At 45.4% G+C, this 12483-nt stretch overlaps 1 long non-coding RNA gene across 1 annotated transcript in view; it reads left to right on the top strand.

The window, feature by feature from the left end:
- Nucleotides 1-935: 935 nt before the first annotated feature.
- LOC146059043 (uncharacterized) overlaps nucleotides 936-12483 on the top strand; it is a 44973-nt gene continuing 33425 nt past the window's right edge. Inside the window, exon 1 of the long non-coding RNA XR_014470119.1 lies at nucleotides 936-1010. This is a non-coding gene — a long non-coding RNA (uncharacterized LOC146059043). The remainder of the gene's footprint in view (nucleotides 1011-12483) is intronic.

Genomic DNA, 12483 nt, shown 5'->3' with positions numbered 1-12483 from the left:
GATCAGCCCCTGGAACTGATTGGCTCACGAGCTAGTCTGTCTGGAGAATTTTAACTTTAACTGGTGTCTGCCTTATCGACTAGAGTGCCAGCTCGCAGCACTAAAACATCCACATATATCTAATATGACACACCTTCCAACTTGACTTACTCCAGAATGGCCAAAATGCTCTTTTCTACTTTTCTTGGACTTCTCTCTTAAATAGGGATGACCATCGGTGTGGTTGCCATCGATGGTGATATTGCATGTAGTCATCGATGGTAGCCATCTACAGTGTGTAATTGTGGTTTCACTACTGATTGTCATCCCTTTTATGTGACAGACTGGCTCATGGGCCAATCAGTTCCAGGGGCAGGGCATCACAGGTGTTATGTTACACCATCGATGAAGGCAAACATCTAATTCTCCCCATTGATGGCAAAAATGTTTTATTCAACATCCGCCAGAAACCATTAATGAATATGAATCATCGATGGTTGTTGGCCATGCTTACTTTAGGATTGCTACCACCTTTCTTAACAAGCAACTAGTTCAACACAGGTGGCAGCAATTATAATATCCGAGGGAAGCCCAGGAGCAGAGCATTGTGTCCCTCCTGGAATGGGTGATGTTGGGAGAAACATAACTCTTACACCCTGCATTTCCCCTGGTATGAGGGTCACCAGCAGGGGTGCCAGATCATCTCTTTAATAAGTGCACATATGAATTACACAGGTCCCTGGGGTCAGAGTTCATACCAACTGTCATTACATCCAATGAGCAGTCAAGATATTTTTAACACAGGTTCTGGGGCTAAACTTGACTACTCATTTGACATAATGACAGTTGGCATGAGCTCTGACACCTGGGACCTGTGTAATTAATATACTGTATGCTCTTATTAAAATGATGATCTGGCAACACTGGTCACCAGGGTGCATGCGCAGTTAGTGGCAGTTAGTCAGGCAGAGGAAGATGGCAGGAGGCAGCTACTGGCAGGAGAAAGGCACACACTGCAGGGAGCCAAAAAGGTGAGAGGGGGTCTCCTGGGGTCACCTATACAGTGTAAAGGAGAAGGTGCATACCCCTAATGCTACATACAGGGAGCACCACCTTCCCATGTACCCCTAATGCTACATACAGGGAGCACCACCTACCCATGTACCCCTAATACTACATACAGGTGCATCACCTACCCATGTACCCCTAATGCTACATAACAATGAAGCATATAGTGGTCACCAGCATCAAAAACACTTGAATTCCCCCCATAGAGTTGAAGAGCAGCATTACCCTTTTTGTTACATGGATGTTCAATACATGGAAAAAACAACTTAAGTTAAAGTGGAAATGTGTGCACATTGTGAATAACAATACAATATACCTATCCCCCCGTATTTAGGCTACAGAACTGGACAAATCACCACCATATCTGCCCAGCAGCTCCCAATATCTGGTGAGCTCCCCCTATTGCGGCCTATGATAATTCTCTGTATGTACAAAGTACAATCCATAAATATAACAGTACACTTACCCTCCTGCTGGGTGCAGGGATGCACAGTTTACTGCAAATGCAGCCCATTATGTCACCTGTAGTAATAGGTAACCACTTTCTATCCAAAAAATTAGAGCTGAAGCACAAGAGGATAAAATCAGCTTCCTCTCCTGATGCCAGTAGAAAGTCCTCTGTCACATTTGTGATGTCATAATGATGTCATGGGACAAGATGGCCGCTATGCAGTTAGTTAGTGTTAGTGGGTATTACTGTATATATCTCAGTGTCTTCTAACCATAACATAACACCGTCATCCATTTGCCTCATTATACTAATAAAACATTGGGATATTTGTAGCAGTTTTACAAATGGCAAAAGCAGCACAAAAGTACGTACAATATATTTACTATGAGGGTGTAGACCCATGACTACCCCATGAGCCGTGAACCCGCCCCTATGAGCTGTGACCCCACCCTCTTTTTTGTGCGCAATTATATGCTGCTAAGAAAACAACAAACATTATTAGTTATACCATGGGGGCAATATTATTTTATTCCTATATAAATATATAATCAAAGATAGCAATACTTCATTAGATTATTGGGGCAATTTTTATTGATTACTAATGTGGGCAATCATTATTATGTTACCAATATATAAATGACAGTCACATAATAAAATATTAATTGTTGCTCCCATCATAAAGTCTTTTATTGCCCCATTAGCAAATATATAACATTGTCCCTTAATCATTCTTTAATACTGTAAATAATATTATTCTCTTACTATAATTATACAACTGGGGGTAAGTTACTGAAAGTAAGGGCGAGATGTACTAAAGGGAAAATGCGGTAAAACCCCCTTTTTACCGCATTTTCCTATTTACTATTACCCGACCGCTACGTCACCGCAGTGTAGGGTATCGCCACCTTTGGGTGGCGATACCCTATAGAAGCCTATGGGCTTCTTTTCGCCGCCCTCCGCCGAAAAACCCGCCACGTCCCCTCTCCCACTCCCTCTCTTACCTGGTCCAGGTCCCCCTGGACCCGTAAAGGTAACACCTTCCTCCCCCTAGTGACGCAGCCGGACGTCCTTCCGGCTGTAGGGGGGAGGAGGAGGCGCCGGGGACAGCTTGCTTAGCTGTCCCCGGCGTGAGGGATGCAGGAGGGGGCAGAGAGGTGACGGAGACCCCCCGCACACCACATTCCAGGTATCGCGGGGGGCCTCCGTCACCGCATCGCGATGCCAGACGCATATGTTAGTACATATGCGGCGGCATCGCGGCAGGGGGGGGCGCGAAGGGCAGCAATGTATTTTAATACATCCCGCCCTATATGTGTAATAAAGGTCCTGCCCTTAGTATCGATCATTGACAATTGCACAGTACCACTTCTTTAATAATGGGCAATGGGTGTAAATATCAGCATATGTCGTTTACAATTGCACGGTACCACTTCTCCAATCATGTGCAATGTATATAATTCTCGGTATCTGTTACTGACAATTGCACTGTAACACTTATATAATCATGTGCAAAGGATGTATTTCCCAGTATATGTGTTTCTGGCAATTGCACAGTGCCACTTCTGAAATCATGTGCAATGGATGTAATTCTCAGTATCTGTCACTGACAATTGCACAGTACTACTTCCTGTATTCTGGATTAACTGCTCAAATGATCACTACCAGGCCAGATTAACAATGGCGTGGATGGAGTATACAGCATTACAGAAGTGGTACTGTGCAGCTGTTAGTGTCACAGAATTACACCCATTATACAGGAATACAGAAGTGGTACTGTGTAACATATAGGAGTATATAGTAGAGTGCTGATGGTGGTGGTTCCAGATACCAGCTCAGCTTATGCAGATATCAGCAACAATGTACCTATGGGAGACAGCGGCAGAGATTAATCCCTTCTGTGACTGCTGCACAGGGATCTCACAGCCTCTATACATAGGACCAGGGGCCAATATATATATATATATATATATATATATATATATATATATCTATATCTATCATAACCCTATATACACAGTCATTATATACAGAGCACAGCCAATAACACAGTACAGCATAGCACACAGCAGCATGCGCAAAATTACATACACAGTCACTATATAGTATATACAGAGCACAGCCATACCACAGTACAGTACAGCACAAAGCAGCGTGCCCTATATACATAGTCACTATATACAGAGCACAGCCATACCACTGTACAGTACAGTACAGTACAGCACACAGCCGCATGCCCCTATATACACAGTCACTATATACAGAGCACAGCCAATACCAATGAGTACAGAAAAGCGCACAGCAGCATGCCAATATATATACACAGTCACTAAATACAGAGCACAGCCAATACCACAGTACAGCACAGCACAGCACAAAGCAGCGTGCCCCTATATACACAGTCACTATATACAGCACAGCCAATACCACAGCACAGCACACAGCAGTATGCCCCTATATACACAGTCACTCAGGGCCGGCGCCACCACTAGGCAAATCTAGGCATTTGCCTAAGGTGCCGGCCACTGGAGGGCGGTATTTCGCCCCCCCTTGCCGCCCGGGTACCTGTCCTGCGGCGTATTTGTGCGTAAAAGCTGGCGGTGGCGGCAGCGGGGGGTCCCTGCAGTCAATAAGAAATAACGAGCGCTATCCGCCGGGCTATGCGGATGCGCTTCTGTTTTGGAAACACTGGCCGCACGCTGATTGGCTGAGATTCAGCCAATCAGCGTGCGCCGTGCGGCCAGGGTTTCTAAAACAGAAGCGCTTCCGCATAGTCCGGCGGATAGCGCTCGTTATCTCTTATTGACTGCAGGGACCCCCCCCTGCCGCTGCCAGCTTTACAGCGCTGCAGGACAGGTACCGGGGCGCCCCCACCCCGACTTGCCTGGGGCGCTCTGGTGCCTTGCACCGGCCCTGCAGTCACTATATACAGAGCACAGGCAATAACACAGAGTACAGCACATCACAAAGCAGCATGCCCCTATATGCACAGTCAATATATACAAAGCACAGCCATACCACAGTACTGCACAGCACATGCAGCATGCCCCTATATACACAGTCACTATATATAGAGCACAGCCAATACCCTAGAGTACAGCACAGCACAAAGCCACATGCCCCTATATACACAGTCACTATATACAGAGCACAGCCAATACCACAGTACAGCGCAGCACACAGCAGCGTGTCCCTATATACACATTCACTGTATAGAGAGCACAGCCAATACCCTAGAGTACAGTACAGCACACAGCAGCGTGCCCCTATATACTTAGTCACAATATACAGAGCACAGCCAATACCGCAGAGTACAGCACAGCACAGCACAGCACACAGCAGCGTGCCCCTATATACACAGTCACTATATATACACAGCATAGCCAATACCACAGCACACAGCAGGGTGCCCCTATATACACAGTCACTATATACAGAGCACAGCCATTAACACCGTACAGTACAGAAGACAGCAGCGTGCCCCTATATACACAGTCAATATCGACAAAGCACAGCCAATACCACAGAGCACAGCAGACAGCAGCATGCCCCTATATACACAGTCACTATGTACAGAGCAAAGCCAATACCACAGAGTACAGCACACAGCAGCGCGCCCCTATATACACTGTGACTATATACAGAGCACAGCCAATACCACAGTACAGCACAGCACAGCACAAAGCAACGTGCCCTATATACACAGTCACTATATACAGAGAACAGCCAATACCACAGAGTACAGCGCAGCACACAGCAGCGTGCCCCTATATACACAGTGACTATATACAGAGCACAGCCAATACCACAGTACAGCACAGCACAGCACAAAGCAGTGTGCCCCTATATACACAGTCACTATATACAGAGCTAAGCCAATACCGCAGAGTAAAGCACAGCACACAGCAGCATGCCCCTATATACACAGTCACTATATACAGAGCACAGCCAGTACCACAGTACAGTACAGCACACAGCAGCATGGCCCTATATACACAGTCACTATATATACAGAGCACAGCCAGTACCACAGTACAGCACAGCACACAGCAGTGCGCCCTTATATACACAGTCACTATATACAGAGCACAGCCAGTATCACAGTACAGTTCAGCACACAGCAGCATGGCCCTATATACACAGTCACTATATATACAGAGCACAGCCAGTACCACAGTACAGTACAGCACACAGCAGCGCGCCCTTATATACACAGTCACTATATACAGAGTACAGCCAATACTACAGAGTACATCTTAGCACATAGCAGTGTGCCCCTATATACACCGTCACTATATACAGAGCACAGCCAATACCACAGTACAGCACAGCACACAGCAGCGTGCCCCTATATACACAATAACTATATAAAGAGCACAGCCAATACCACAGAGTACAGCACAGAACATAGCAGCGTGCCCCTATATAAGTGGTGGGGAACCTCAGGCCCGGGGGCCGTATGCAGCCCCCGTAGCCGGTCTGAGTAGCCCGCCCACCCGCCTGGCGGCTTTGCTGGGTGTCAAGTACAGGGGAATTCTCGCGAGATTTCTCTTAATCAACATCAACTGGAGACTGTCAGTCTGTCAGTCTCCGAAATGTGGTACGGCTGCAGCAGGAAAATTTGTAAGAGAAATTTTTACATGTGGCCCCCGAAGGATTTTTTCCCCCCATACAAACGGCCCTTGGCACAAAAAAGGTCCCCCACCCCTGCCCTATATACACACTCACTATATACAGAGCACACCCAATACCGCAGAGTACAACACAGCACACAGCATGATGCCCCTATGTACACAATCACTATATACAGAGCACAGCCAATACCACAGAGTACAGTGCTGCACACAGCAGCATGGCCCTATATACACAGTCACTATATACAGAGCACAGCCAATACCACAGTACAGCGCAGCACACAGCAGCGTGCCCTATACACACAGACACTATATACAGAACACAGCCAGTACCACAGTACAGTACAGCGCACAGTAGTGTGCCCCTATATACTCAGTCACTATATACAGAGCACAGCCAATACCACAGTACAGCGCAGCGCACAGCAGCATGCCCCTATATACACAGTCACTATATACAGAGCACAGCCAATAACACAGTACAGCACAGCTGTGTGTGTGTGTGTGTGTGTGTGTGTGTATATATATATATATATATATATATATATATATATATATATATATATATATATATATATATATATGGGATGCAGTTAATATCCCGGCGATCGGGATCCCGGCGTTCAGAATCCCGACGCCGGAATCCCGACCGCCGAAATACCGACATATTCTCCCTCCGTGGGTGTCCACGACACCCCTGGAGGGAGAATAAATTAGTGTGCCGAGCGTAGCGAGGCACCGGGCCCGCTGCGTTGCGAGCGCAGCGAGCCCGCAAGGGGGGGCGATCCACGTCCCCCCCTTGTCGGCATTGTTGGGATTCCGGCGTCGGGATTCTGAACGCCGGGATCCCGACCGCCGGGATTCAGTACTGAATCCATATATATATATATATACACACACATATATATATATATATATATATATATATATATATATATATATAGCGATGCAGAGAGAAAGTGTCACTCTGAGACTTTTCAATAAAGTTTTCAAAGATGTATTCAAAGTACAAAGTGCAAAGAGAATCACCTACGTTTTGGGGTGCGTAAAAACCATTTTTCAAGGTGCAAAAACCACTATTTATATGCTGTGGTTTGTGAAGGCACTCTGTTTTTTTTTACCGTAAATAATTGTACATTTTTGTCAGTTGTATGAATATATTGATACACGGGTTAATGTAAGCAATTGAAGTTAATTTCTATTACAATGTAACGATGCATCCCTTACAGCTCTCCTAGTTAGTGTACAGGTGTAGTCACACCTTTTAAAATATCCACAGGTAGTGCTAATTACTTATATTTTGATATTGAGGAGATGTGTAAAACATGCACTGTTATGATGTGTACACATGGTGCAATTCAGGATAATGGCCAATTTTGACTATAAGTTTTTGTCTAACCGCACTTAATGGTGTGTGCAGACGGTGTGAGTCGGTTTAGCCCCAAGGACCTGGTGGGGTGCCGGCTGGAAGGGTAGGAAGGGACAGAGTGGTGTACCAAGATCGTAGAAATAGACTCTTCTGCACAGTCTATTTCTACTTTCGATTCCAATGCCATCGGGATCAAATGCTGCAAAACACAGTTTTACACAGTTTATACACAGTTTAGCGGTTCCTGAGCTCTGCAGTTGGCAAACACTGATCTGCCTCATTGCTATCCGTAGTGGAGGTTACCAAATAAGTAAAAAATTTATTTGTTGTACCCTTCCAAGGCATTACATTGCAATCTCTGTTCTAGAAATGGCTGGATGATCTCTTTGAATGTTGCATCAATAATTATTAATAGTGGAGACCTTTTATTAAGGTTCTATACAAACCGCTGATTGCTGAACTATACAGTATGGGGCCAATTCTGGATTACTCATAGTGATCCGAATTTGACCCATTTGCCCCTGCCCTGATGGTCGTAGAGCCGTTTGCCGGGGGCGGTAGCAGCGCTGGGCCATGGGAAAGCCGAGTGTTTGATGCGCAACTCTATGAAAACTATGGACGTTCCCATTGTTACACGTGCAGCCGCCCACCCTGTCTTCATTCATTCATAAAAGTCAGATTTTACTTTTATTTGCGAAGGCAGGAGAAGTCATGGTCTCCTGCAGACATGCAAGGGGGTGTTTCTTCAGTACACATTCCCTCGCATGATAGTGAAGAGAATCGGCGCTTGGGGGGTGTGTGTGTATTTTCAATGGGGAACGGCGGGCGCTCGATAAGCTGCGATCTTCGCAGTGTACAGTCAACCAGTATCAGGCCCTAGATTCATTAGGTGTCAAATATTTTTGCTACTATAAAGATGTTTGGGATTAATTGTTATCAAAATATGTGTGTATATAAAATGTTTGTTCATCCAAGCCTCCTCTTTTCATTAGAGCTTCATTGGAGCATTCCAGCATTTTCAGTTATATAAACTTCTGCAGATAATCCCCCCCGTCCAATTATACTGCATAGTATGTTCCATAGTGATGAGCTACTAATAGGTGTTTCCTGTGTTACCTTTGCCTGGCCATCCAAAGGACCCTCCAGATGGACCTCAAGTTATTGCCTCTATTAACAGTACTTGGCTTAAAAAATAGTAGAACATGGCATAAAATACATTCAATTAAAATTAATTCCCAATAAATATGGTGCTGTACTATAATTATGTAAGAGATGTGCAGGTATGTATTTTCTCAGATTACTTTTTCTACTATGCGCTTTTGTCGTATTGGGTGCAGTCGCTGATTTTTTCCGCCCACTCCAAGCTGGTCAGGGATCGCCTGCATTCTATAGGGCCCACCCAGCATTTTAATGGTCCCGCTCTCTGTTTTTGTGTCCAGCCTGGGACTCCCCCTAACTGCCAATCAAACTGCGAAAATCCCGGCAAATGAAAATCTCACCAAAAGGCGTTTGCTGCAGGGATTTGTAAATACTCATTAGCACTTATGTGCATGCACAGCCCCCCACCATTGGACACGGGCCGAATTCAGACCTGAATGAATTGGTCTGAATTAGCCTGTACGTTTTTTGAATAGGCTCAACATAATAATGCGTATCCATTGAACTGATATACCTCCTGTATTATGGGGGAGAAAGAAAGTTATAAGGATGAAACGGAGGAAAGGGACAGGAGTGTACTGCCGGGAGACAGGAAACCACAGGTTAGCTTAGTTATTCAATCTGTTACATAATGGAGAATGAAGAGGTCAATTATATTTTCGGGTGAATTCTTCATCTGGGATTATGTGACCTGGGTCCGCGATTAAAGTTGATTAAACTTTCTAGAACCCAGAATTTGTGTGTAAAAGGAATATTACTGTATAAGTATGCAGTGGCAGATTTTACCTATGGTCTATGAGACTGCACTGGCTTCACTGTGACTGGCAGTCACCCGATTGAGAGGAAGTCCCATTGGGAGGTGTTTCCTCCCTTCAGGGCTGCCAGGCTGAGCTGCAACAACCTAAGAGCTGGCTTCCAGTCTGTTTGTCTGTCCTTTTGATGTGGTCATGATTAAGGCCATGTTCTGTGGCCGAAACAATGACCAGACCTAATGCTGTATATATTTCCTCTTTGAGGATTAAATAATTTGCTGTTTAGTGAAAAGCCCTGGTGACTGCCATTATTTATTTGGAAATGTGTATATGCCGCTCCGATGAGGGATCATTGATGTGTAACCCCAGGCACACTCACATAAAAGGTGAAGTGAGTTCTGACCTGATCCAGGATATATATATATATATATATATATATATATATATATATATATATATATATATATTTATATAGAATCCATAGCCAAGTGGCACTTCACATAAGAGTAGAAACTTTTTATGCTGGGGTGACAATCTCAGAAAGGCAAAATCCATAGGACCACTTTCATAAATATTTGTAGTTTGCAGAGGGCAGAGAGCACTCACCAGGCTGGTAAATTTTCAAAAAAGCAGATTTATTCAAACATCAGGCACATGTCGACGTTTCAGTCCACTGGGGGACCTTCTTCAAGACCACCTTAGGTGGTTTTGAAGAAGGTCCCCCAGTGGACCGAAACATCAACTTGGGCACTTTAAAAGTGAGGAGGAGATTTAGAACCAGAGTCCAAATGATCCTATTGTATCCTCCAGCTTCTAATCAGACACTTCTGATTTTACCTCTTGTTATTGTAGCTTTATACACTGTTAACATATATATATATATATATATATATATATATATATATATATATATATATATATACACACACACACACAGGGCTATTTTGAGCCGGAACGGTCCGGAACGCCGTTCCTGAAGCTCAAACTAAAAATGATGTAATCAGGAACGGCATTCCAGAACCTGCTCCAGGCCGCCCGGCATAGCCTGCCCCCTCCCTGCTCCCTGTCAGTGTCCGCACGCCCGACCACCCGCCCATGTATCCGGCCACCCGCCCGTCAGCTGTGGCTGCCCTTGCCTTCTTTCCCCTGCACACAGAGAGACAGACGCTAGAAGTCATAGTTCACCTCTAGCGTCTGACAGGTAGCACAGCTCTGCGACTTCCTGGTAACGCTGCAGAGCTGTGCTTCCTGTCAGACGCTGGATGTGAAAAATGACTTCTAGCATCTGTCTCTCTGTGCGCAGGGGAAGACAGGGTAAGGCAGGGGCAGCAGCAGCTGACGGGCGGGTGGGCAAGTATTAACCCCTTGGCAACGAGCTGGAACCCCTGGCAATGTAATTAAACCCCCCTTGGCAACGAGCAAAAAATATTAACCCCTGGGCAATGAATAAGCAAGAACCCATGGCAATGGACATTAACCCCCCACTCCTTGGCAACAAGCAAGAACCCCTGGCAACGAGCATTAACCCCCCTTGGCAACGAGCAAGAACCCATGGCAACCCCTTTTCTGGAAGGAGGAGATGGAGCTGACCCTGGTGAAGCTGCAGTACTCCGGGAAGACCACCTTTGTGAACGTGATTGTGGTAAGAGATGGGGGCAGCAGGAGGCCCGGCCAAGGAGTGGGGTTCAGGGATGGCGTGTAATTACAGCTCTACCACTGGGATTAATTCACGGTGTGTGGCGTATGTATAATGGGCATCTTTGTGTGGGGCATATGTATAATGGGCATCTCTGTGTGTGGCATATGTATAATGGCCATCACGGTGTGTGGCATATGTATAATGGGCATCTCTGTGTGTGCCATATGTATAATGGCCATCACTGTGAGTGGCATATGTATAATGGCCATCACGATGTGTGACATATGTGTAATGGGCATCACTGTGTGGGACATATGTGTAATGGGCATCAAAGTGTGTGGCATATGTATAATGGGCATCTCTGTGTGTGCCATATGTATAATGGCCATCACTGTGTGTGGCATATGTATAATGGCCATCACGGTGTGTGACATATGTGTAATGGGCATCACGGTGTGAAACATATGTGTAATGGGCATCACAGTGTGTGGCGTATGTATAATGGAGCATCACTGTGTGTGGCATATGTATAATGGGCATCTCTGTGTGTGGCATATGTATAATGGCCATCACTGTGTGTGGCATATGTATAATGGCCATCACAGTGTGTGACATATCTATAATGGGCATCACGGTGTGTGGAATATGTATAATGGGCATCACAGTGTGTGGAATATGTATAATGAGCATCACGGTGTGCGGCATATGTATAATGGCCATCACGGTGTGGGACATATGTGTAATGCGCATCACGGTGTGTGGCATATGTATAATGGCCATCACGGTGTGTGGCGTATGTATAATAGCCATCATTGTGTGTGGCATATGTATAATGGCCATCACAGTGTGTGGCATATGTATAATGGCCATCACGGTGTGTGGAATATGTATAATGGGCCTCACGGTGTGTGGAATATGTATAGTGGGCATCGCGGTGTGTGGCATATGTATAATGGAGCATTATGGTGTGTGGCATATGTATAATGGAGCATTATGGTGTGTGGCATATGTATAATGAATCATTATGGTGTGTGGCATATGTATAATAAGCATTACGGTGTGTGGCATATGTATAATGGGCCAATTCTCTGCGTGCAGGTTGCAAAACTGCGGTATAAAGTAGTCTTTTCCTGTAATGCTGTGCCCCTTGCAGTGAGGCTACACCCCTGTTTTTGGGGCGCGCGCCTCAGGCACACGCATATTCTCCACTTTGCTGCTGGGGATTGTTATGTTACTGCCACTGTTGGGAGGAATTATATGTTTTTTTTAAACTGTAATGATCCGCCCCTTTTGTAGCTCCTCCCACATCACCGCCCACTTTCTGGCCCCGCCCACAGTTCCTGAACCTATTTTCCTACAAAAATAGCACTGTATATATATATATATATATATACTCCAGGGAAAGACCGCACTCACACTGGGGGTGATAGATCAGC

The sequence above is a fragment of the Crinia signifera genome, chromosome 2, assembly GCF_055691185.1.
Source record: "Crinia signifera chromosome 2, ASM5569118v1, whole genome shotgun sequence".
Lineage (NCBI taxonomy): Eukaryota > Metazoa > Chordata > Amphibia > Anura > Myobatrachidae > Crinia > Crinia signifera.
Note: the sequence above shows the minus strand (reverse complement) of the source record. Positions and strands in the feature narration are given on the sequence as shown.